The sequence below is a fragment of the Sodiomyces alcalophilus genome (genome assembly GCF_042370955.1).
Source record: "Sodiomyces alcalophilus JCM 7366 unplaced genomic scaffold ACRALscaffold_5, whole genome shotgun sequence".
NCBI classification, from domain to species: Eukaryota; Fungi; Ascomycota; class Sordariomycetes; order Glomerellales; family Plectosphaerellaceae; genus Sodiomyces; species Sodiomyces alcalophilus.
The window spans coordinates 3440813-3464996 of record NW_027263536.1 but is presented as its reverse complement, the minus strand read 5'-3'; the positions used below and the strand labels follow the sequence as shown (position 1 = coordinate 3464996).

Here is a 24184-nt window from a genome sequence, read left to right as displayed (position 1 = left end):
ATAAATACACGGGGTATCTACCTTTTTAAGAGCTCGTTTATTATACCCTTCTAGTATTTTATTCGTATATAGTAGTTGGCTTATAGAGAGTGTCTTTTTAGTTATATTTATATTTATTTCGTTACCTAGAAAGGTATATACTTTACCTAAGTTTTTTAGTAAAATATCTTTAGATATCTCTTTATAGAAGTGATCTATTATAGTATCTAAGGGACTTATAACCACGATATCATCTACGTGGCAAAGGAATATAGCTCGGTCTCCTTTATTATAATATATAAAGAGTCCTTTATTAAACTCGGAGACTTTATAACCTAGTTTAGTAAAGATTTTAACCAGGAAGTTATACCAGAGTCTAGGGCTCTGTTTCAGGCCGTATAAAGCTTTATTTAGCTTATAGATAGTTATACTATTCCGTTCTTGCTTTTCAAAACCCGTTGGTTAAACGGTATATATCAGAGTATCTATATCGGCATAAACGAAAGCGTTTATTACGTCGAACTGCCTGAATTTCTAGCCTAAGGAAACGCCTAATAGGAAGGCAAGTCTATATATTTCGGGTCTGCAGGTTATAGAAAAGGTTTCTAAGTAGTTGATTCCGAGTATTTAATTAAAGCCTTATATAACCTATCTTGCTTTATATTTTATTGGTTCTCCTTTATTATTTAGTTTTATTTTATAGACCTATCGTCCGCCTAGGACGTTATATTTTTCCTTTATTTTATTAAGGGGCGTATCTTTTATAGTTATTAAATCCCAGGTCTTTCTTTTTTCTAGCTCTGTTATTTCTGCTACCATAGCGTCTATCTATTCTGATTTATCTAAGCTTTGTATAGCCTTTTTATAGGTAGCTGGTTCTAATAAAGAGTTTATAGTTAAGAGGTAGTAAGGCTCTATTTGAAACTATGGGTTTCTAAGAGTGGTATCTTCTATTAAGTATAATAAGCGCTTATTATTTTTATCATTAACTAATATATAGTCTTTAAAAGCTGACTTCGGTCTCGAAGGTATTTTAACTTATATACTAGAGTGGCCAGTGTATACAGGTCTATCTGGGTTATCGTAGCCTATTACTACTCGTAGACTCCTCGATTTATTATATAAGTTATTTTCTTCTTTAGTTTAGATAGACTTAAAGGGTCGTTTTAAGACCTATTATTATATAGTTTTTTCTAGAAGCTGATAAGGCTCTATGTTAGAAACCTGTTCTTCTTAGAGAGAGATACTACTAGTATATAGGTCTAAAGAAGAGTGTATAAACTGATTTTCTAGTATATATACGTCTCTAAGCTAACCGATCCTTCTTAAGACTAGGTTATATATTTTATAATTATAATCGTTAAAACCGATAAGGGCACCACGAATAGCTCTACTATCTAGTTTCTTTTAATTCGGGTCATTGTTTTTATAGTAGGCTATAGAGCCCTAGACCCGAATATGGTTTATATTAGGCTTCTTCTTTTTAACTATCTTAAAAGGGGTCTTAAAGCCTATAGCTAAGTTCGGGGTTCTATTATATATATATACTGCTGAATATACAGTATCTCCCTAAAGGTATCGAGGTAGTCCTAAGTGGAAAAGCAGGCTACGAACCTTTTCTATTATAGTTCTGATAGCTCGTTCGATTAAGCCTTAAGTCTTATGGGTATATAGTGGTTTTATATTATGTTTTACGCCTTAGAAAAGGCGTTTAAAAGAGGCGTTTATAAACTCCTTTCCACTATCAGTATCTACTTCTTTTATTCTTATATCGTAGTTATTATTTTCTACTAGTATTTTCCACTCTTTTATAGCTAAAACAACGGTTACTTCTGATTTATTGGGCAGTAGTTTTACCCAGAAGAACCGGGTAGAACGGTCTATAATTAGTAGAATCCAGCGCTTCTTATTATAAGTTATTAGTTCTATTAGGCCGCAGAGATCCATATATACCTTTTCTAGGTAGGAGAAGTCTTTATATTTATTAACTAAATCTTTATTAGCTAGTATAATAGCCTTACTGCGGCGGCAGGTATCACAGCTATTTATATCTATAATTTCTTATTCTGATACTTTAAAGTCCTTAAAGAGAGAGGTATTATTATATAGGCTTTTTAAAGCAACCGGGTTTATATAGCCTATTCTGTTATACCATAGTTATATAGTCTCTTTTATTTTTACGGTTCTTTTCTTATTATTTTAGTCTCTTTATTTCTAGAGGTCTAGATTTTTCTGATTTCTTTGTTTCCTTATTCTTTATCCTGGGCTTTATAGGATTTCCTTTATTATATTAATTTCTTTATTCCCACCTTTTAGGATAACTAGCCTAGCTATAGCCCAGTAGAGTCCTCTAAAAAGTCTAGCTCTTATATATATATAAAGGGACTCTTTTACTATTTTGTTTTTAAGAAGGATAAGCTGTTTATTACTAGATAAACCTCTAACTTTGCTATCGAGGTTTAGGAGACTTATTATATTAGTTCCTAGTTTAGGAATATAAAAGCACTTTTCTAGAAACAGTGTTTTTCTAGTATCTTTAAACTTTATAATATAGTTTCCTACGCCTATTATCTTTATTATATTTACTTTACCCTAACTAATAAGCCTAGTAGTGGTTTTATATATAAAGAAAAGAGATTTATTTATTATTATATAAAAGGTAGCTCCGCTATCTATACAAAAATTTAAGTCTAAGCTAAACCTATTCTCTGCCTAAATCCTGAAAATCCTTTTAACTATCCCACCTATATTCAGGTTAGTATATAGAGTATTCTAGGGATTTTGGGTTATTATATTTACTTCTTTAATATCCATTATATCCTCGGCTTCCGGGTTCAGGAGGACGTCTTCGAACGTGATCGATTCATCTTCTTCTTCTTCGGGTTCTTTAGGTTACTTTTTAAGGATTATATTCATAGAATCCTTATTATTTATAAGCGTCTAAAGCAGTTAGTTCTTTAAGAGAGCCATAATAGCGTCCTCCCTTTTCTTATACTAGGGATTTAGGGACCTGGATCTGCCCCTAGAAGAGGAGGAGGACTTAGTGCTTTTAGAAACCCGATTCTATTACTTTTTTCCGGTATTTTCCTTTATAACCCAGCCCTTAGGAGCCTTATCTGGGTAAAGGAAATAGCAGTTAGAGGAGATATAGCCGGGTTTCTTATAGTTCTTATAGAATAGCCCCTTAGTCTTTTTCTAGGGTTTTTTAGACCCTTTAATAAAGAGAGTGTTATTTACTAGGGAATACTCTATTTTCCGGGAGGCGTTTATTAATTTAGTAACGATTTTATTTTGCGTATAACTCTAGATATCATAACAGAGGGACTAAGTGATCTGGTTAGTGATAGAGTCATATCTCTTATTAAGAGCGTTAAGAATCCACGCGTAAATCACCTTATTAGGAACGGAAATCTCCTTTCCTTCTAGAGCTATCAGATTTGATTAAACCTTATATAGAAAGGATTCGAGGGTTTTATAGTCTAAGGGGGAATTATTAAAAAACGTTCCTAGGGCATTAAAATTAGCTTAGAAGCCTTTCCTTTTATATAGGCTATTTAGCTTTTCCTAGGCTTCGTGGGCCGTATCTAGCCCTTAAACCTATTCGAGAGGTCCTTTAGAAAGGGTAAAGAGTATTTCACTAGCAGCCTTACAAGAGTCTTCCTTCTGCTTCTAAAAGGGATTCTAAGAAAGCTTAGTTATATTATTTAGAAATTTCCCTTTATAAGCAAAATAAGCGTGCATAGATATCCTCTAGAAAGGAAAATCGGCACTGCCTTATAGTTTCTTAACCGTGGGGATACAATCCTTGCTAGTTATCTTCCTAGCTTTAAAACGGTGGTCTTTTTACTAGTATTAGAAGGGGGGAAGTAGAAATACCCGATTTCTGGTTCTAATTACCCGAGGGGTTAGGTATAAGGGTGAAAAGTGGGTCTAAAGCGGGGAAAGGTAGGGCCACGTAGTAGTATAGTTCACGGATATTAAAAAAGTGGAGCTATTTCTTATATATCACGAAGGAGAGATTGGCTTTTTTCTTTTTTAGAGACCAGGGTTTATAAGCCACATAATATCATAGCCTTTATAGGGGTATAGTGGGGCGGTATAGCTAGTATACAGGGGGTATAGATACTAAGACTTAATTATTCGGAATAGGGTCCCGCTATGATATTTTTCCGTTTTTTCGGAAGGAAAAAAGGGAAAAGGGGAAAAGGGGAAAAGGGGTTGGCCTAAAGAGGGCTTTGGAGGTGGCCTAAAAAGGGCTTTAAGGTTGATTTTGGTTAGAGGCGGCCTAAAGAGGGCTTTAGAGGTGGAACTAGTTAACGGCGGCCTAAAGAGGACTTTAGAGATAGCCTAAAAAGGGCTTTAGAGGTGGATTTTAGGGTAGAGATTACCTAAAAAGGACTTTAAAGGTGGAAGAAAGAGGGGATCTAGAAATTCCTTTGCTTTCCCGGGCTTATAACCTTTATAACGGTCACGAAGAGATAGAACAGAAAAGGAAGATCTAAAGTAAAAGAGGCAGTTTGAATTATAGAAGACTATAAAGACTGCAGAAGTAAGATAGGGAGAGAGAGAGAAAAAAGGAAAGGAAGAGGGAGGCGGGCAGCCTGATATATATAGTCCTTTCCTGCGGTTTATTTAAGCTACTGATTTAGTGTCCAGAGGTCCTAAAGGTCCGTGGGTTATTCCGGAGGTCCTAAAGGTCTATAGGCCCACTTAAAGGTCCGTGGGCCTACCTGGAGGTCCGTGGGTCCACCTAGGGTCCCGGGGGACTCGGGAGGACTCTAGAGGACTCAGGAAGTCCCTGGAGGACTCAGGAAGTCCCTGGAGGACTCAGGAAGTCCCTGGAGGACTCAGGAAGTCCCTGGAGGACTCAGGAAGTCCCTGGAGGACTCAGGAAGTCCCTGGAGGACTCAGGAAGTCCCTAGGGGACACTAGAGGACTTAGGAGGTCCCTAGGGGACTCTAGAGGACTCAGGAAGTCTATGACTTACAGGAGGTTTCGTATATCGTACTATACCGTATATAGTTATATTTATTTTCTGGGTATAGTACTAACACCCCTTAATAAAGCGGCGGTAGAACCTAGTAAAACTAATAAAACCCTATACCTTATTAACAGAATTAGGCTCCTCCTACTCACGAATAGCTTCTACCCGTACAGGGTCTATATAGATACTATTAGGCTTATAAATAAAACTAAGAAACTCCACTTCCTAACACTTAAAGACATACTTTTCCGGGTTTATATATAAAGACTAATCTCTTAACCTCTAGAGGACCTCGCGTATATATACGCGGTAGGTCTCCTTATCTAAACTATAAATTAAAATATTATCTAAGTAAATAATCCAAATAGTATCTATAAGACTATATAATGCCTTATTAATATATCGCTAAAAACTAACAGGGGTATTATAAAGTCTAAAGGGTATAACTAAATACTTAAAGTGACTATACTTAGTACGAAATATAGTTTTCTACTTATCGCTTCTCTTATACGTAGCCTATAGTAGGTATCTTCTAAATCTAACTTAGTATATACCTTTATTTCCGATAAGCGATCTAAAATCTTATAAATTAAGCGGAGGGGGGTATAATCCTTATAAGTGATTTTATTAAGTCCTCTATAATCGATATAAAGACGAAGCTTACCTCCTTTCTTTAGGATAAAGAGTATAGGGGCACCGGTAGGGCTAGTAGAGTTTTAAATCTAACCTTTAGCTAAAGCGTCTTTAATATACTATTATAGAGTCTTTAACTTTTCCTCGATAAGGGTATAGATAGGACTAAGCGGTGGAGTACCGTTTTCTAACTTAATAGCGTGGTCCTACTTATAGTGCGGCGGGAGGCGACTAGCCTTAACGATATTAAAAACGTCTATAAAATCTCGATACTATTCGGGTAAAAAGGACTCGGGTAACTACGGGAGGGCGTTAGAGGTAATATCCTTTAGGGGGATATTAGGTTCGGGTAAAACGGAATCGGAACGGGTAGGGGGCGGAACGGAATCAGAATAGGCGGCTAGGTCGGAATCGGGAATAGTAACACGGCCTATATAGAGGGTATCCTCCTAAGGGGTTACTACTAAATTAACTAATCGGATAATTACGTGGGCGTGTTTTCTTTTTTTTTCTAATTTCTTTAGGGCTTTAGACTATCCCTCTTTTATTAGTGGCTAATCTAAAGTCTTCTTTATCGATACGAAAATTCTAAAGGCGGTCGGCCTAATCGATATAAGAGTTATAGGTAGTTAACTAGGGGATACCTAAAAGGACTTAAGAACCTTTAGTAAGGTCGATAATACGAAATAAAGTACGATATATACGAGTATAGCCATAATTATCGGTGGCCTTAATAAATAATGTAATAGAACCGTAGGTGTCTTTTTCGACTTCGGAAAGTCCCTAATTTAAACGTTCTAGGGGGCTAGTTAGGTTAATACCTAGAGGTAAGGCGTGGCGGTTAATAAGGTTAACGCTGGCTGTATAATCTATAGACACGAGATATTATTTCTAATTACCACCTAGCCGTAATAGGAGATTAGTCTTAAGGGTCCTAGTTTTTAGGGACAGCGAGCTAGGTAGGGACTAATCCTAGGGGGCTACTAGTAGATTATTAGCTTAAACCTAACTAACGACTTATTTCTTCGAATTAATAGGCTAATTATTAGGATTAGACTAAGGCGGGGGTACGTAGCGGGTAAGCGGAGTATAAGTGTTATACGGCTAATAATTACTAGTGCCGGGTATATTAGAGGCGGTGGTATTAGCGGAAGACGAATTAGCTAATTTAGGGTATATAGACTTATAATAACCGAACTAATAATAATAATAATACTCGACTTCTAAAAGAGGCTAGCGTTTAATAGAGTCTTAGGAGGGACTCTCCGTTAACGAGGCAGTAAGAGGACTATTAGAAAAAGGCTAAGTAAAAGTGGAGGCAGATAGGGTAGAGGAGGATAAGGCGGCGGGGGCAGAGGCAGAGGGCTAAGAGGATCGCGAGCTATTATTAGTAGCTACGCCTTAATAAAAAGCTAGACGATAGGCTAAGGGGCGGCTAAAGGTAGGCGATTTAACCTTTATTAACCGGGATAAATTAACTTTAGCTTAATAAGCTAAAATATTAAGGTGCTTATAGTCCCGAGGGAGGCTACTAATGGTGATCTAATCGCGAAGGGGATTTTATAGCTTTATAAGAATAAGCTATATACGCTATTTATCAGGGAACTCTAAGGAGACTTTATTAAATAAAGAGTCTAGTTAATCGAGGAACTAGCTATAGGATTACTTAGGGTGTTATATAGACTAATCTAAAAAGAGCTATTCCGTGATAGATATCTTACGAGTATCGTGGTCTATTAGCTAGCTAGTAAGGAATCTACGAATATCGACCTACTAAGCGGGCTTCCCCCCTTTTATACGGTTATAGACTCTCCGCTAATAGGTATACTACCTAGACTTTATTAAAGGCGGGAGATACCTATTAGTAAAGTATACTTTCTGCCTCTTAGTAGTAAAGTAACGATAATCTAGATTAAACCTTTCTTATAGCTCCGTTATAAAGGTCTAGAACTAATTATAGGACTTACTATCCCACTTTGGCTAGGGGTAATTAACTCTAGCCTAATTATTACGCTTACGCCGCGTCTATAACGAATAACCTCGACTAAGGGGCGAAAAGGAGTCTTAATAGCGATAATGCTTCCGGCGGTCGGCTAGTAAATAGTCGTTATCTAGGTCTTCCCTATCTTATAGGTAATATAGCTTTTTTTCCTATCTTTCTCGCTCTTTTTAGTCGGCGATCTATAACAGGATAGCTTCTAGTTATTTATCGGTAAGCTTTTTAGGGGGAGTATCCTCTTACTAAGGATAATAATATTCGACTAAATAGTTAAGCAGGACCTAAGCCTAGGGCCTAGGGTTAGCCGGGGTTAATAAAGTCTCTTTTCCTTTCCCTTTTAGACTTCTTAATAATAGATCAGAATACTTAACTTAGGGAGGGCGAGCCGCTCTTAAGGACTCTCCCTGAGTATAATAAGCAGGTAAAGGATAGAACCGTTCTGCTAGATAATATAAGGACGGGACGGTAGTGATAATAGTAGGACTAGGGGTTCCTAGGGGTTATCTATTAGGAGGTAAAGGACGGGAGGCTATTATAACGGCGTTACTATTAGATTCTTCGGGGTTAAAAGGCGGGTCGCTAAGTCTAAAGCTCTCGGGTTCTGGTTTAGGACTAGAAGGAGGATAGCGTCTAGGGCCTATATTATAATAGAAGGCGAGTTCTTACTAGGAGGGTAACTAGTAAGGTGCTTAATCGAAGTCTGCTAATAGCTTCTGATAGTCGTTATACCCGTATAGAAAGGGAGAACGAATAAAATATTATAGGATTTAAGTAAGGAGTAAAGGAAGCTATTATAAGACGAATAAGGAGGCCTACTAGTAGACTAAAGGAGGGGGTATTATACTAAGATTATTAGTTAAGTTCCTTTAAGAAGACTTAGGCATAAAGGTCTTTACTTATAGACCTCTAGGTGCCACTTAATAAGAAGGTATTAGTTATATAATCTCCTCTTAGAGTACCTAAGGGACCTTCGTAAATAAGGTAGCCTTACTATAAAGGCTACCACCCCCTCTATATATTCTAAGCTGGCTCTTATATTCTGAATACACGATAAGCCTTCTTTAAACACCAAGCCACCTAGTGGTTAACACGTAAGCCTCTAGAACCTCTTTATAAGAGGCCTCTATGGCTTACGCGATAAGCTTATACTAAGCACTGGTAGGAAGCCGAGAGCCTTATAACACGAATTAACAAGACCTCTTTATGCCTTTTATAATAAGACTTAGATAAAAACCCCTATACTCCCCTCTTTTAGGGATTAGTGCCTTATACGGGTGGCATGGCGGCCCTAGTACTGACTTACTACTAGTATAAACCCCGCGGGTTTATATACTAGGAAGCCTATAACGTTGCCCGTAGCGGCTTTAAAGCCGACTATATACTCGATTAACGGCGCGCGCGTGGCTATCTCTTTTGTTTTATACGCCTCGTATACCCTAGGGCTAGCCCCTACGGGTCTACTATAGGCGACTTATATATACGCTTCCTAGGGTTTAAAGCTCCCGAGCTTCTCCTGCTCTCTTTATATAGCTATAGTTAGGGCTATTATAGGCTACGTGCCTATATAAACGCTTATATAATAGCGTAAGAGGCTACCTCCATATCGTGGAAGAGACGCCGCGTATTTTTACTCACGCGCTTAGGGACAGCGCGATACCGTCTTCTCGTTCTCCACGGTAAGGCGACTAACTCCCCCGTGGCACCTATTATCGACTAGCGAAGCCGGGCGGAAGGTAGGTCTAATAAGCCCCCTATTTAACCCTTATCGTATATACTAAGGCAGATAAGGGCCCCCTATAATAGGATCTAAGTAGCATAAAAACAGAAAAGGGGTTCCTCTTTTACGTGCGCCTCTAGCTAGATTCGAACCGACCTAGTTACCTCGACTATATACCAGGTATACCACCACTATACTATAAAGGCTGCCTATATATTAATAGTCGAGTATAAAGAGTATAACGAGATGACCGCAGACCTATCGGCATATAGTCGGACCGATGGCCGTGCACGGACCACCGATCCGAACCTATCTCTATACGCACGTTAAGGGATTAGTTTAATCCCTTAAGTTAAAGTCTTAGTTTTAAAGTTAGCGCTTAGTTAACGAATATACTACGATTACTCTGCGATACTAAGCTATTAAGCCTTTTCTATAATATCTTTTCCTTAACTAAAGTCTACGGACTTTCCTTTCGTTATAATTCTGTAACTTCCATACCTTTAAGGTAGTTAGGCCGAAGATACCACTAAGAAGGACTCGAGGAATAAGCGTCCCCCCGGGGGGAGCTAGTAAAGCGGACGCTAGGCAGGAGGCGCCTGTCGTGCCTAAACTAATAATAACGGTGCCCGAGCAGGGGCCGGATAAAAATAAGAATAAGGGGTTAACGGATATACTAGTTACGCTCGGTCCTAAAGATAGTGGTTTGTAAGGTAATCGGCGATCCGTCGCTAACCCCTTAATATTAACGTAAAAGGCGTTAATTACGATATTTTCGTAGTATCTCTAGTAATAAAATAAGATTAATCGAGTAATTATAGAGAAGCTTACCGAATAACCGGTGCCCCGGCGCGATTATAAAAAACCGCCGGTATATAATTATAAGCTAATTAGAGAGTTATCCACGGTTATAGAAATCGACGATTAGTTAGTAGAGATTAAGGCTAGGAACTAGTTTAGACCTAGTGCCCTAGTGCTATAGCAGATCGAATAGGCTTTAATAAAGCTTAAATATACCTTCTAGACGTCCTAGAGGCACTATGCCCGGAAGATCGCTAACCCGAATTAAAACGATTTTATAGCGTTTATTCGGCGAGAGTATCTATCCCGGGATATATAATAGTACTATTACTATAAAGAACTTCGTAAGCTACGAATAACCGGCGATATAACACCGATAAAGCTATTTAAATAGTAGGATAACCTATATAGGCTATTAGGCTAGGAGATAAGCGGAAGCGAAGAGTATGCCTACGACTATTTTAGCCGGCTACCCCTACGTATTAAGGATAAGATACGAGAGCGGAGAACTAAACTAGATAAGGCTATAACGCTAGCTTAAAAGGCGTAGCTATTCTAGGATATAAGCCCTATTAAGAAGACGAGTAGTAAGCGATCGGATACCAGTTATAAGAGGACCCTATCGAACTTCTAGCGTTCGGACGGTCGCTTAAGTCGGGTAAGTACCCCGGCGACTAGTTAGCGTATAGCCGCTAAGCTAGGTAAGACGGACTCGAAGGGGGCGCCCCCGACGGGTTAAAAGGTATTAGGCTCGGGCCTAGAGCCTTCGTAAACGTAGCCTAGCACGTATACCTTTATAGGCAAGTGCTATAACTATAGTAAAAAGGGTTACCGTTCTAAGGACTACTATAGTAATAAGGAATAACGGATAACCAATAACGGGGCGGCGAAGGCTTACGCCCGTGTTAGTAATATACACGCTATATATAATAACCTTAATAATAATATTCGGGTTAGGGAACTCTATTTATTAGGAAACGAGTCGGTATAGGTAATAAGGGGGCCGGACCTACGCTTAATAACCGGCCGGTGATCGTAGTTACTAAGGTAGCGAGATTTATAACGATAATAATCTATTATAGAAAGGAGATTAAGTTTAGCGTGGACTTAGATACCTATACGTAGGTGGATATTATTAGCCCGGCCTTAGTAGAACGCCTAGGGTTAAAACCGCTTGTAGAGGTTAAGACTCTAGAAATTACAGGCTTTAACGGTAGCCCGGCGAGGGTCCGCGGAGTATACGGCTTAGCCTTTTATCTACTAGACATAGAAGGGCGGCCACGCTTACTCAAAAGGGTCTTCCTATATACGGATCGACCTAAGGGTACCGGATAATTACTACTCTTAAATAATAGTATAGGTTAAGAAGGTATTATAATTAATACGGCTCGCCGAACGTTTATCTACGAGCCGATCTCTATTATAGACCCTAAGCTATAAGATCACGAGGTTATCGAAAAGCGGGTAAAGGCGTATATTATATATATCGCTACCGCTATTACTATTATACCGGGGACGCCGGATATAACTATTCCGTCGGTAAATAACGATAAGGTGATATACGGACTAGTCGTCGAGCTACCGCCGGAAATCGCCGACTACCAGGATATATTTTCGGAGTAGGCTATAAAAGAGCCGCCCTTACTAAAGGACGCCGAATATATAATTAGCTTATAGTATAGGAAGGAACCGCTATTCGGGCCGTTATATCCTTTATCTTAAGCCTAGCTAAAGGAGCTAAAGAAGTATATCGCTAAAAGGATAGCGAGCGGTCGTATCTAATAGTTAACGAGCCCTACCGGCTTACCGGTACTATTCGTGCCTAAGAAGGACGGTAGCTTACGACTTTATATCGATTATTAAGGGTTAAACGCTATAACGATTAAGAATAGGTACCCTATACCCTTATTTAGTAAGCTATTAGATAGGCTTACCGGGGTAAAGTACTTTTCTAAGGTAGATATCCGAGATACCTATTATAGGATACGGATTAAGAAGGAGGACCGCTAGAAGACGGCGTTTAGAATACGGTATAGCTATTATAAGTATACGGTTATACTATTCGGGCTAATAAATACTCTAGCTACCTTCTAGGTATACGTTTACTAAGCGCTCGCCGGTTTACTAGATATATATTATATCGCTTACTTAGACGATATCCTTATATATTCTATATTAAGCGAATAGTATATAAAGGACCTACAAAAGGTCTTAGATCGGCTTCGTAGGGCCTAGCTATACGCGAAGCTATTAAAGTACGAATTCTACCGTGACTAAGTAGACTGTTTAGGGTTTATAGTAACCCATAAAGGTATTATAATAGATCCGGAACGCGTATATACGGTCGCTAAGTAGCCAGCGCCTAAGTTATTTCGGGATATCTAAGTTTTCCTTAGTTTTATTAATTTCTATAGGAGGTTTATTAAGGGATACTTTAGAGTTATTATACCGTTAACTACGCTATTAAAAGGCAGTTAGGCGGGTAAAAAAAAAGAACCTTTTAAGTTCCTAGGTAATACTAAGCGGCCGTTTAAGTTATTAAAGTTCGCCTTCGGGTCGGCGATTATTCTACGGTACTAGAACCTAGTACTAGATATAAGGGTTAAGACGGACGCCTCGAATAAGGCTATTTCCGGGATCCTAAGTTAGAAGTACGAGACAGGATAGCGACTAGTCGCCTACTTCTCGCGGAAGCTTTCCGAGATAGAGTAATAAAAGGGTATAGGATAGCAGGAGCTATTAGCTATAATAAAGAGCCTTAAGTATTAGCGCCACTATCTTAAAGGTATAGGATAAGCGTTCACGGTGCTAATAGACTATTAGCCGCTTAAGGGCGTGCTAAACGCGCCGGCGCGGGACCTTCGCGGAAGGCTTATTAGATAGGTATACTAATTATCGTTATTCGACTTTGAGGTTTAACACCGTTTAGGCAGAACGAACCCGGTAAACGGCCTATTAAGATAGCCGGATTATATAGTGGATAAGACGCTATACGATAATATACTTCCTACCTTATCGTAAAGATTATAATTATTTAGCGACCTCCTGATAAGCGTTCACTAACGGATCGCCAGTATCTACCTTACCCTAATAAGTAACGCGGGAAAGATCGTATACGTTTAAGCCGCTCGGGTAACGCTACCCGAATATAGGCCTAGTAAACGTAAGCGGGTATAAACTCTATAAGAGGGGGCCCTGCCTAGCTTAAGAGATAAGGATAGAAAAGGGCTATAACCCCTGCGTCTTATTAACGGTACCCGGCGTGTTATTATCGCTATTATTACACGCTCCTAAATATAAGATATAGGGCGTAAAGCGACTACCTAGTAAAGGGTCGCCGATAAGATATCGCTAACGCCTAAGGCTAATAAGGCTAGGGTTACTATAATACCGGATTAGTATATCCTATATTCTCTAGCCAGAGAGCTAGCTAGGAATAAAACGGCAGGTCGGTATACTATTAGTAAGGAACTAGAAGATCTAGTTAGAGGGCTATAAACCACTAACCGGGATTATATATCCTTAATTAATAATATTCGCCGAGGGACCGGAAAGAGAGCGGGGTACTCTCTTAGAGATAAGGATATACTATTATTTAAGGGATAGTTAGTATTACCTATATAGGGCGCCCTAAGGGCGGAGGTCCTATAATAGCACCACGATAACCCTAAAGCTAGGTATATAGGAGCGAATAAGACGCTTAAGCTGATTTTAAGAAAGTTCTACTAAGTAGACTTAGCGGTAGACGTTCACGATTATATCGCTGTATATTCGGTATATTAAGGAGTATAGGTGCCACGATATAAGCCGTATAGTTAGCTATAGACGCTACCGTTACCCACGTATCCGTTCTAAGAGATTAGTATAGATTTTATTACGGGTCTACCGCCTATAAAAGGGGCCGATAAGTAAATATATAACGCTATCCTAATAACCGTTAACCGGTATATAAAGTATACTTTATTTATTCCTATATGGAAGGACCTAATAGTACCCTAGCTAGCGGCGCTACTATATTAAGAAATTAAATATTGATTTAGTAGCCTAGAGGGTATAGTAATAGACCGGGATAAGCTATTTACTAGTTAGTTTTAGATAGAGTTCTGCCGCGAGTAGGCGAATACTCGGCGACTATCCACTATATACTACCCGTAAACAGATAGTTAGACGGAATAAACCTATTAGTTCCTAATTAAGTACCTATAAATAATCGCCGGTAACGCGACGATATAGTAGCCTATTTAGTTATTAAAAGCAGGGTTCGCCTATAATAATAGCGAGTACTCCTCGCTTAGGATCTCGCCGTATAAAGCGTTATACGGGTACTATCTATATATAGTAGAGTATATTCGACCCAGGGATAATACCCGGGTATAGGATATTCGAAAATATATTAAGAAATTAGCGGAGGTTCGGCGGAAGGTCCGCGAATACTAGGTATATACCACGGAGCACTAGGCTCGGTACTATAATAAACGCTACTAACCATAGCAGTATAAGGTAGGCGATATTATTAGACTATCCACGAAGAACTTCCGATTCCGGTAAGGGTTAAAGCTAGCACCGCGATATATTCAGGTATAGGTAACTAAAAGGATCAGCGAGTAGGCGTATAGGGTTCGCCTTCTTATATAGTATATAAGGATACACGATATATTCCCGGTATCCTTATTAGAACCGTGGAAAGAGCGAGTAGCCGTAAAGCTATCGGCGAAGGATCTCCCGCTTTTAAAGGAGGAGTAAGATAAATAGGAGGTAAAAGATATCGTGAGTTATAAAGAAAAATAAGGGAAAACGTTCTATCTTATAAAGTAGGCAGGCTAGCCGGTAGAGTATAATACCTAGGAACTAAAGGACCACCTAAAGAATACTCTAGGGATCCGGAAAAGGTACTAGAAGCATAAAAAGCATATATATAAAAAGTAGGACGACTACGAGATAGTATAAGGCGCCGAAGGGTTATCGGATATAAAAATAAGAACTTAATTATAGGTTATAATAACCTTTTTCCTTATAGTAACTAAATAAATAGAGTTAAGCTCCGACTAGTCCTAAATCCTAAACTATTAGAATAAAGTTTAACGCTATTTTAGGCGATTTACCGGCGAACGCCCAGCAAAGAAATTAGTTACTAAAACTATAGAAATCGGTCTTCTCGTCGATATTAATAGCGGCGATATCGTTATCGTTATCGGGGGCCGACGGAGCAGCGGTGGTATAGCGACAAGGCGTACGAATACGACGACGGGGGATATCCTCCTTATCGGAAAAGGCGAATATTAGCGGTATATACTCGGCGTCGCTAGCCGGAGTGTTAGTAGCCGACAAGGCGGTAGAAGCTTAACGATAAGCAGGACGGCGGGGATAAGCCGTAGCGGGGTAAGTGGCAGGCTTAATAGCCTTATTAAAGCTATCGGCGAAAGGGTTATTATCGCTATCGGCGGAGGCAGCATAGCTATAGCGAGTAGCCGCCAAACTACTAATAAAACAACATGCCAGGGCAGGGCGTTAAGGGTTATTTATAGCCGCTAATAAGTCGGTAAGCCTATTTAGCGAAGGGAATACCTTAAGGCCGCGTAAGCGATCCTCCCGATTAAATAGACGGTAGCTATTTATCGCTAAGTCCTTAATAAAAGAAATAAGCGACTTAATATCGCGAAGATCGCCTTTATAAGGAGGACGGGTTTAGTCTAGTAGCGCCGACGCTTCGGTGTTATTAATACGACTAAGACGGTATATAAAGTTAACCGTTATTAGGGAGCGTAAGGACAAAATCTCGTCTAAAACTAATATCTATAACTAATAACTATTAGAATATAGCCGAATAGTCGATAACCGGATAAAGAACTTATATTCTTAGCGGTAAGCTTCTTCTTACCGCGGTCTACAACCACGTAAAACTATTTATAGGCCTTCGAAATACGCTTATATAAACGGCGCCAAGCTATCGGCGTTAAATTATTATCTATTATATAAATACACTTACTACTATCCTATAGTAACTAAGCGGCACCTAGTATAAAATCGGGGATCTAACGACTAATTAGTATAGGAAACGCCGGGAGATCGGCGAACTTACAGCGATGCATTTTTAATAACCCCGGGCGCAGGCAATATAATAACTAGCCCCCGTGCCGTCGCCGGCCTTATTAAGGCAGTTAATACTAATATATAAATCTAATCGGGAAATATAAAATAGGCAGGGCGCCTCGTCCCTAATAATAGACTCCTAACCTTTATCGGGATTATACTATAGCCCACGAAGAGTAATTATAACTTATAAGTTAACCGACGATATAATACCGGTTAGTCGATATTAATAATATTAGTACTAATATTAATAACGAGGATAATAGAAAAATAAAAAGGGGTAGTTAATAATCGATAAACGGTCGGCGATTATAATAACTAGAGATAGTTATAGGAGAAGGATTAAGAGCTATAAGGAAAATTACGCGAGGAACTATATACTCGTCGCCGAACGGTTACCTAAGGCTAGGCATAATATCCGCGAAAGGTTGGATAACTATAGGCAATAATAATAAGCATCGCGGAGTTTCTATAGTAATATTCGGATAAATCATAAGGCGTAGAGTCGGCGATAGAACGCCGATAAGCAGGTAAATAAGGGAGCGGCCACTCTTTTTTTCCTATGGGTTTTTAACGAGGGCTCGTATAGAACTAAATAGAGAGAGATAATTAATCGCGATAAACGCGTAATTAAAGGCATCACGATAATATAAGTCTGTGGGACCAGACTTATCAGGGGGGGGCAGTGTAACGAGATGACCGTAGACCTATCGGCATATAGTCGGACTAATAGCCGTGCACGGACCATTAATCCGAACCTATCTCTATACGCATATTAAGGGATCAGTTTAATCCCTTAAGTTCAAGTCTTGGTTTTAAAGTCAGCGCTTAGTTAACGAATATACTGCGATCACTCTGCGATACTAAGCTATCGAGCCTTTTCTATAATATCTTTTCCTTAACTAAAGTCTACGGACTTTCCTTTCGTTACAAAGAGGATGCGTAGAAAGAGGAGAATATATACTAGTGGTTATAGTTACAGTCGCGTATAGGATATATTCCTGTTCCTCTTAATCAGGCTAACCTCCTATTATAAGGTTATTATAAGAGTTACCCTTAAGGCATGCGAGGCAGCCTTATAGGAGCTATACGCTCTATAATCGGTAGACTCTTTACTATTATTTACTTCCCGTTCGCCTAATCAGGGTAACGGTAACGTTATTACCTATAGGTAGCCTACTATTCCTGGTAGTCCATATAGTTATAGCCGAAGTAGTAGTTAGAAAAGCCGCCGCCGTAGTAAAAGTACGACTCTATAGAGGAGTCCGATTTAGTAGTAGAGTCCGGTTTAGTAAAAGAGTTAGAAAGAGAGTCTCGCTGCCCGGTATAATCCTATTCACCTAATTAGGTGCTATTCTTATAGTTAGGATAGCTATTATCGGTATAGGTACCTGAAAAAAAGCCCTGTTAGCTCCGGGATCCGGAAGAGCTATAATAGCTCCGCCCTTTAGAAGAACTAGCGTGTTAAATCCGTTAATCCTGTTATTCCAGCGCCGAACTCTTATACTAGCTCCCCTGCCTCTACTTATTCCGTGGCACTAGTTCCGAAGAGTTCTCCTATAGACTCTATAATAAATGAGCCTATTACTATTACCCCTCCTCCTGTTCCTTTAGTTTAGAGTCCTCCCGTGGACTCTACTATTCCCGCTATTCCGCTAGAGAGCTCCCGTGTTAGCTCTACCGCGCCCGCCGTGGAGAAGATATCGTATAGGCTGGCCCGAAACAGGTTCGGGACGAGTTATTCCAGGCCAGAAAATAGGAGTGGACCTGCTGTAGGAATAAGGGCAGGATTTTAGTACTTTCATTAGGGATTTCCATAGAGTTAATTAAATTAACAGATCGATCGCCGAATTACGTAATTAAGTTATACGCTGTTTATAATAATTAAGAGTCTTATCTGCTTAATAACCTACTTAACGCTATTTACGCCGAGCTGCCTATAGCTATAACTATAACCACTATAACCTCTAATACGACTATATACACGAGCCACGAAGATTAGGAGCTATAGCGACGCCTCTATAAAGTCAGGGCCCGCAGTAACGGAGTCTAGGACTTCCTACGCCCTAACGATCCTATCCCTTACCCGTAGCAAGCTAGCCGTCCCGAATTTACCTCCTACGTCTCTATCGCTAATATAAACAGGCACCGTATTAATATCTCCGAGCTAACTGCTGTAGGTAAGGCCGCCAATACTAAAGACTACGGATGATATAAAGAGGATCGTAAAGACTATCAGACCTACTAGAAGGGTATTAAAGCTATACTTAAGTAGGTTAAAGAGTCTATTATAGTCAAAAGACGGAAGGCCTTAATAAAGGGTATAACGCCGGAAGAGATCTTTATAGTAGTATAAGCCGACGCCGCGCCCTATATCGCGACCCGTATAAAGGACTCCTAAATGAACTACGACCTATATAAGAGTAAGCCGCCTAATAACCTAAGGAAGGTGGCCGCCTAGCTAGATAACTAGCAGAACCTGCTTTAGAACTATTATAACGTCGGGATATATAGTAACCCTCGGGAGATCTAGATTAACGATTTCTTTAACACTATATAACCTGCCCTAGGTAGCTGGGTGGATATAAAAGAGGCCGTACTAGACCTTAAGATAGTGATAACAATAACACTTATCGCCGAAGGGAAGAAGGCGGCGGAATAGCTTAACGCGCTACTCGATTAAAGCTATAAGGCTATAGCCTTCTTGGCCCTAAACCTAGGAGAAGATAACGATAATAATAGGCTATAGAGGGCCGGGAGGAGCGACCGTAGTAGAGCCTGGCGAGGTCGTAACACCTACCTTAAAGGAAAAACGTTAACTAACAGTATAAGCTTAAAGCGTAGATAATCCCTTTTTAACAAGAACGAGTGCCTCGTATATTATCGGCGCGGTTATAATCTATAAGGCTAGTAGATACTATTCCTAAAGTTAGCGCTAGCGGGCTTCTAGGCTAGCGACCCTATTAAGAGGCTTATAGAGAAGTCCCTTAAGATAGACCGGGATCTATAAGACGCCGTGGAGAGGATTAGGTCCCGGTATATAAAGAAGAGGACCGGTTATAATAATAATAACGCAGTTATGGATAAGGCGTGACTATATACGGATATAGAGTTATGCCGGCTTAAAGCCCCGGCGGCTACCCTCTTAGCGGCCGTATATCCTTTATAGGAGTCCGCTATACTATACTTAGGTGCTACCTCCTATGTTTTTTATAATAGAAGTAGATTTACGGATTATAGACTGGCCCACCCTAGTGATATTATAATCGCCGGCATTATAACGGTGCTGATAAAGGGATATAAAGACGTTATTATAATAATAGAAGGAACGCCCGGCCTAATTAAGTTCCGGCTAAAGGATATAGCCTATTATGAAGACTTTATCTATAACCTAGTATGTAATAAGATAATACAGTAAAACAGTTACTAATAGGATTAGGAACCGCCGAATAATTATATAAGGCGCCGCGATTACTTAATCCTCTATAAGCTAAGTTTCTACTATAATTAAACCATTATAAAGCTTTTTCTAGTTACTAACGCCCCCGTGGCTACTACTCTTCTAGGCTAATAGTATTCTATCTTACCAGTCTATCTACTGACTAATAAGATAGAGCCTCTTTGTGAAGCGATTAAGCGAAAAGCTAGCTAAGCCGACGGTAATCTATAGTATCTTTGTTTAGAGCACGCTGGCCCTACTATAATAAGATAATTAGAAGAGTAATTATAGGGCATTAAACTAAAGGGACCAGAAATGCCAAACTACAACGCTTACGTTTAGTCTAAGATCCTGCCTTAAATTAGCCAGCGGACCCGAATAGCTCTAAGCTACGCCGGCGAGAGATAGGTGATCGATTTCACGGATTTCCTACTAACCGTAGAAGGCTACGTGCGGGATATATTCTTAATAGATCGATATAGCGGCTTTATTGTCTACTATATTATAATATCGAAGAAGGCCTCTAACATGTATATAGTTATCACTTAATTTACCCGATAGTTTTAGCGCTAGTTTAATCGCTAGGTACGGGTCTTTAAGTATAATAACGAACTAATATAATCGCTCGAAATACAGGGCTTAGCTAAGGGATCTAGTATCTAACTAAAGTCCTCTTTAGTAGAGACTCTTATATAAAACGGCGGTGCCGAAAGATCTAGGGCTAGTATCGTGATTAAAGCACGAGTTATACGAATTCACTTCTAATTACCTGATTTCTTATAGCTTAAAGTTATCCTATCTACCGCTTACGTATAAAACAGAATACCTAAGTAGCATCTTAGTTAAAAGACTCTATTTAAAGTCCTTTATTAATATAAGCCGTAGCTAGACTACCTTCGAGCCTACGGCTATAAGGCCTTTCCTATAACCAGGGCGGCTCCAACTAAATCTAGAAAGCTTTAAAACTAAATCTAGAAAGCTTTAAAACTAATTAGCGCCACGAGCTTATATCAGCTATATTATAGGATACAATTTAACTAATATCTACTGTATCTAGGTTCCTGACCTTAAAAGTAATCGCATTATCTATACACATAACGTTTTTTTAATAAATAAGAATATTTTACCTGGAGCCTCGAGGCCCTAAAAGGCGATATACGTTAATTAACAGAAAAAAAGCTAGTGGATATTATCTATTGGATCCGCCTACTAGATATATATATAATTAAATAAGGCGAGCTATAAAATAAAGTTGATTAATTACCGGGTATAAATATAATAGCATACTTCGAGCCTATTCTATAGTCGGGTAGCGAGGTTAATAAACCTCTACTAAGGGCTACGCCTACCAGCCTCTAGGCTTAGGGGTTAGAACTGTTTATAGAACCTATAAGGCTAGAATAGAGGGAGGAGCTTATAGAGCCTACGAGGCCGGAGCTAGAAAAAAACTCTTCTATAGCCGCGATTAATTACTAACGCCTCGATAGTCACCTGCCTACTCTACCGGAAATGCCTCCTTATATAGGGCTTATAGCGGCTGCTTTTATAGGCTATATACTTATAAAGCAGGGGAGAGCTAAATTTCAAGCTATAGTAATAATCGTATCTAGATCTCTATAACGAGGTAATCGCAGACCCATCAGCATACAGTCGGACCGATGGCCGCGCATAGACCACCGATCCGAACCTATCTCTATACGAGCATAGAGGGATCAGTTTAATCCCTTAAGTTAAAATCTTGGTTTAGAGTTAGCGCTTAGTTAACGAATATACTACGATTACTCTGCGATACTAAGCTATTAAGCCTTTTCTATAATATCTTTTCCTTAACTAAAGTCTACGGACTTTCTTTTCGTTATAATTCTTTAACTTCTATACCTTTAAGGTAGTTAGGCCGGAGATACCACTAAGAAGGACTTAAGGAATAAGCGTCCCCCCGGGGGGGGGGCTAGCAAAGCGGATACCGGGTAACCGCCTGCTATACTAAAACTAATAACGACGATAGCCGAACAGGAACTATCGGATAAAAATAAATACTAGATATTCCGACTATACTACTTAGATATTCCGGCTATAGTTCTGATATAGACCCACTTTGTTCCTCTTTCGGAATACCATATATACCTACGAATACTAAGTACGATCGTTAATCGTTTAATCGCCCGAATAGTCTTTTAACGTTAGATCAATTTAATCCCTCGGGTTAATCAAAGGCAGTGGCTATAATGATTCGGATAATATTAATTAAGACCGATGGTTTTATTTTATAGCTGCTTACCACTAATTAAGGCCTCTCTATAGAATCCAGTTCCTTATACTTTCCGACTTATACATCTAACCTACTACTGCTGCTATTATTGTTATTATTATAATTAACGGATCAGCTCGTCAGTTCGATTAAAGCCAGCCGTAGCAGTAATTACTCCTCTTGCACCGCGCATATAGCCACGGCCATGGGTATCTTCGCCTTATTGCTATTATTATTATTGTTATTATTGTTATTGTTACGAGCCCTGTGCCACCTCCTCCTGCCGAGCCACCGCCCGTTGCCCTTTAAGCTCCTTTGCGTGATCGTGAAGCGCTATTGCGTTATTAATTAACGTTATTGATTAACGTTGTTGATTGACGTTGTTGATTGACGTTATTGATTGACGTTATTGATTAACGATATCTTGATGGGTTGAATTGATATAGTAGATTACTTTGTGCGTGGTCCAGAAAATAAATTTAATTAGCTAGAAAGGTGGGTCCACAGGAACTACAGTCGGAATATCCAGTCTCTAAAAATAAGAGGTTAATAGATACGCCGGTTACGCTCGGTCCTAAAGATAGTAGGTCGTAGGTCGATTAACGATCTGTGGCCGGCCCCTTAACGTTAACGCAAAAGGCGTTAATTACGATATTTTCGTAGTATCTCTAGTAATAAAGCGAGATTAATTAAGTAATTATAAAGAAACTCGCCGAATAACCGGCGCCCCGGCGCGATTACGAAAAACCGCCGGCATATAATCTAAGCTAATTAGAGAGTTATCCACGGTTATAGAAATCGACGATTAGTTAGTAGCGATTAAGGCTAGGAACTAGTTTAGGCCTAGTGCCCCAGTGCTATAATAGATTGAATAGGCTTTAATAAAGCTTGAATATGCCTTCTAGACGTCCTAAAGGCACTATACTAAGAAGATCGCTAACCCGAATTAGAACGACTTTATGGCGTTTATTCGGTAAGAGTATCTATCCCGGGATGTATAATAGTACTACTACCACGAGGAACTTCGTAAGCTACGAATAACCGGCGATATAACGCTAATAAAACTATTTAAACGGTAGGATAACCTGTATAGGCTATTAGGCCAGGAGATAAGCGGAAGCGAAGAGCGTGCCTATAATTATTTTAGCCGGCTACCCCTGCGTATTAAGGATAAGATATAAGAGCGGAGAACTAAGTTAGACGAGGCTATAACGCTAGCTTAGGAGGTATGGCTATTCTAGGATATAAGCCTTATCGAAAAGGCGAATAGTAAGCGGTCGGATACTAGTCGTAAAAGGACCTTATCGAACTTCTAGCGTTCGGATAGTCGCTGTAGCCGGGTAAGCACCCCGGCGATAAGTCGGTATACGCCCGCCGACCTAAGTAAGACCACGGACTCGTTGAAGGGGGCGCACCTAACGGGTTAAGGGGCCTCGGGCTCGGGCCTAGAGCCCTTATAAGCGCAGCCTAGTATATATACCTTTATAGGCGAGTGCTATAACTACGGTAAAAAGGGTTACCGTTCTAAGGACTATTATAGTAATAAGGAATAGCGGATAATGGTTGATAGCGGGGCGGTAAAGAGTCGCGCCCGTGTTAGTAATATACACGCTATATATAATAACCTTAATAACGATATTCGGGTCAGGGAACTCTATTTATCAGGAAACGAGTCGGCGTAGATAAGGAGGCCGAACCTACGCCTAATAAGCGGCTAGTAATCGCGGTAGGCGAGGTAACGAGATCTATAGCGATAATAATCCGTTATAGGAAGGAGATCGAGTTTAGCGTGGATTTAGATACCTATACGCAGGTAGATATTATTAGCCCGGCGTTAGTAGAACGCCTAGGGCTAAAACCGCTCTTAGAGGTTAAGACTCCGGAGATTAAAGGCTTCGACGGTAGCCCGGCAAGGGTTCACGGAGCGTATAGCTTAGCTTTCTATCTACTAGACGCAGAGGGGCGGCCGCGCCTATTAAAAAGGGTCTTCCTATATAGGGATCGACCTAAGGGTACCGGATAATTACTACTCTCGAATAATAGTATAGGTTAGAAAGGTATTATAATTAATACGGCTCGCCGAATATTTATCTATAGGCCGATCTCTATTATAGAGCCCGAGCTATAGGCTTACGAAGTTATCGAGAAGCGGGCAAAGGCATATATTATATATATCGCTACTACTACTATTATTATACTAGGGACGCCGGATATAACTATTCCGTTTATAGATAACGATACAGTGATATACGGACTAGTCGTTAAACTACTGCCGGAAATCGCTAACTACTAGG

The 24184-nt window shown here is 39.6% G+C and overlaps 1 non-coding gene across 1 annotated transcript; it reads right to left on the bottom strand.

The window, feature by feature from the left end:
• Nucleotides 1-9443: 9443 nt before the first annotated feature.
• Nucleotides 9444-9518, bottom strand: ACRALDRAFT_t191. Its single transcript has one exon. It is a non-coding gene; the product is annotated as a tRNA-OTHER (tRNA).
• Between the last annotated feature and the right edge of the window lie 14666 nt (nt 9519-24184).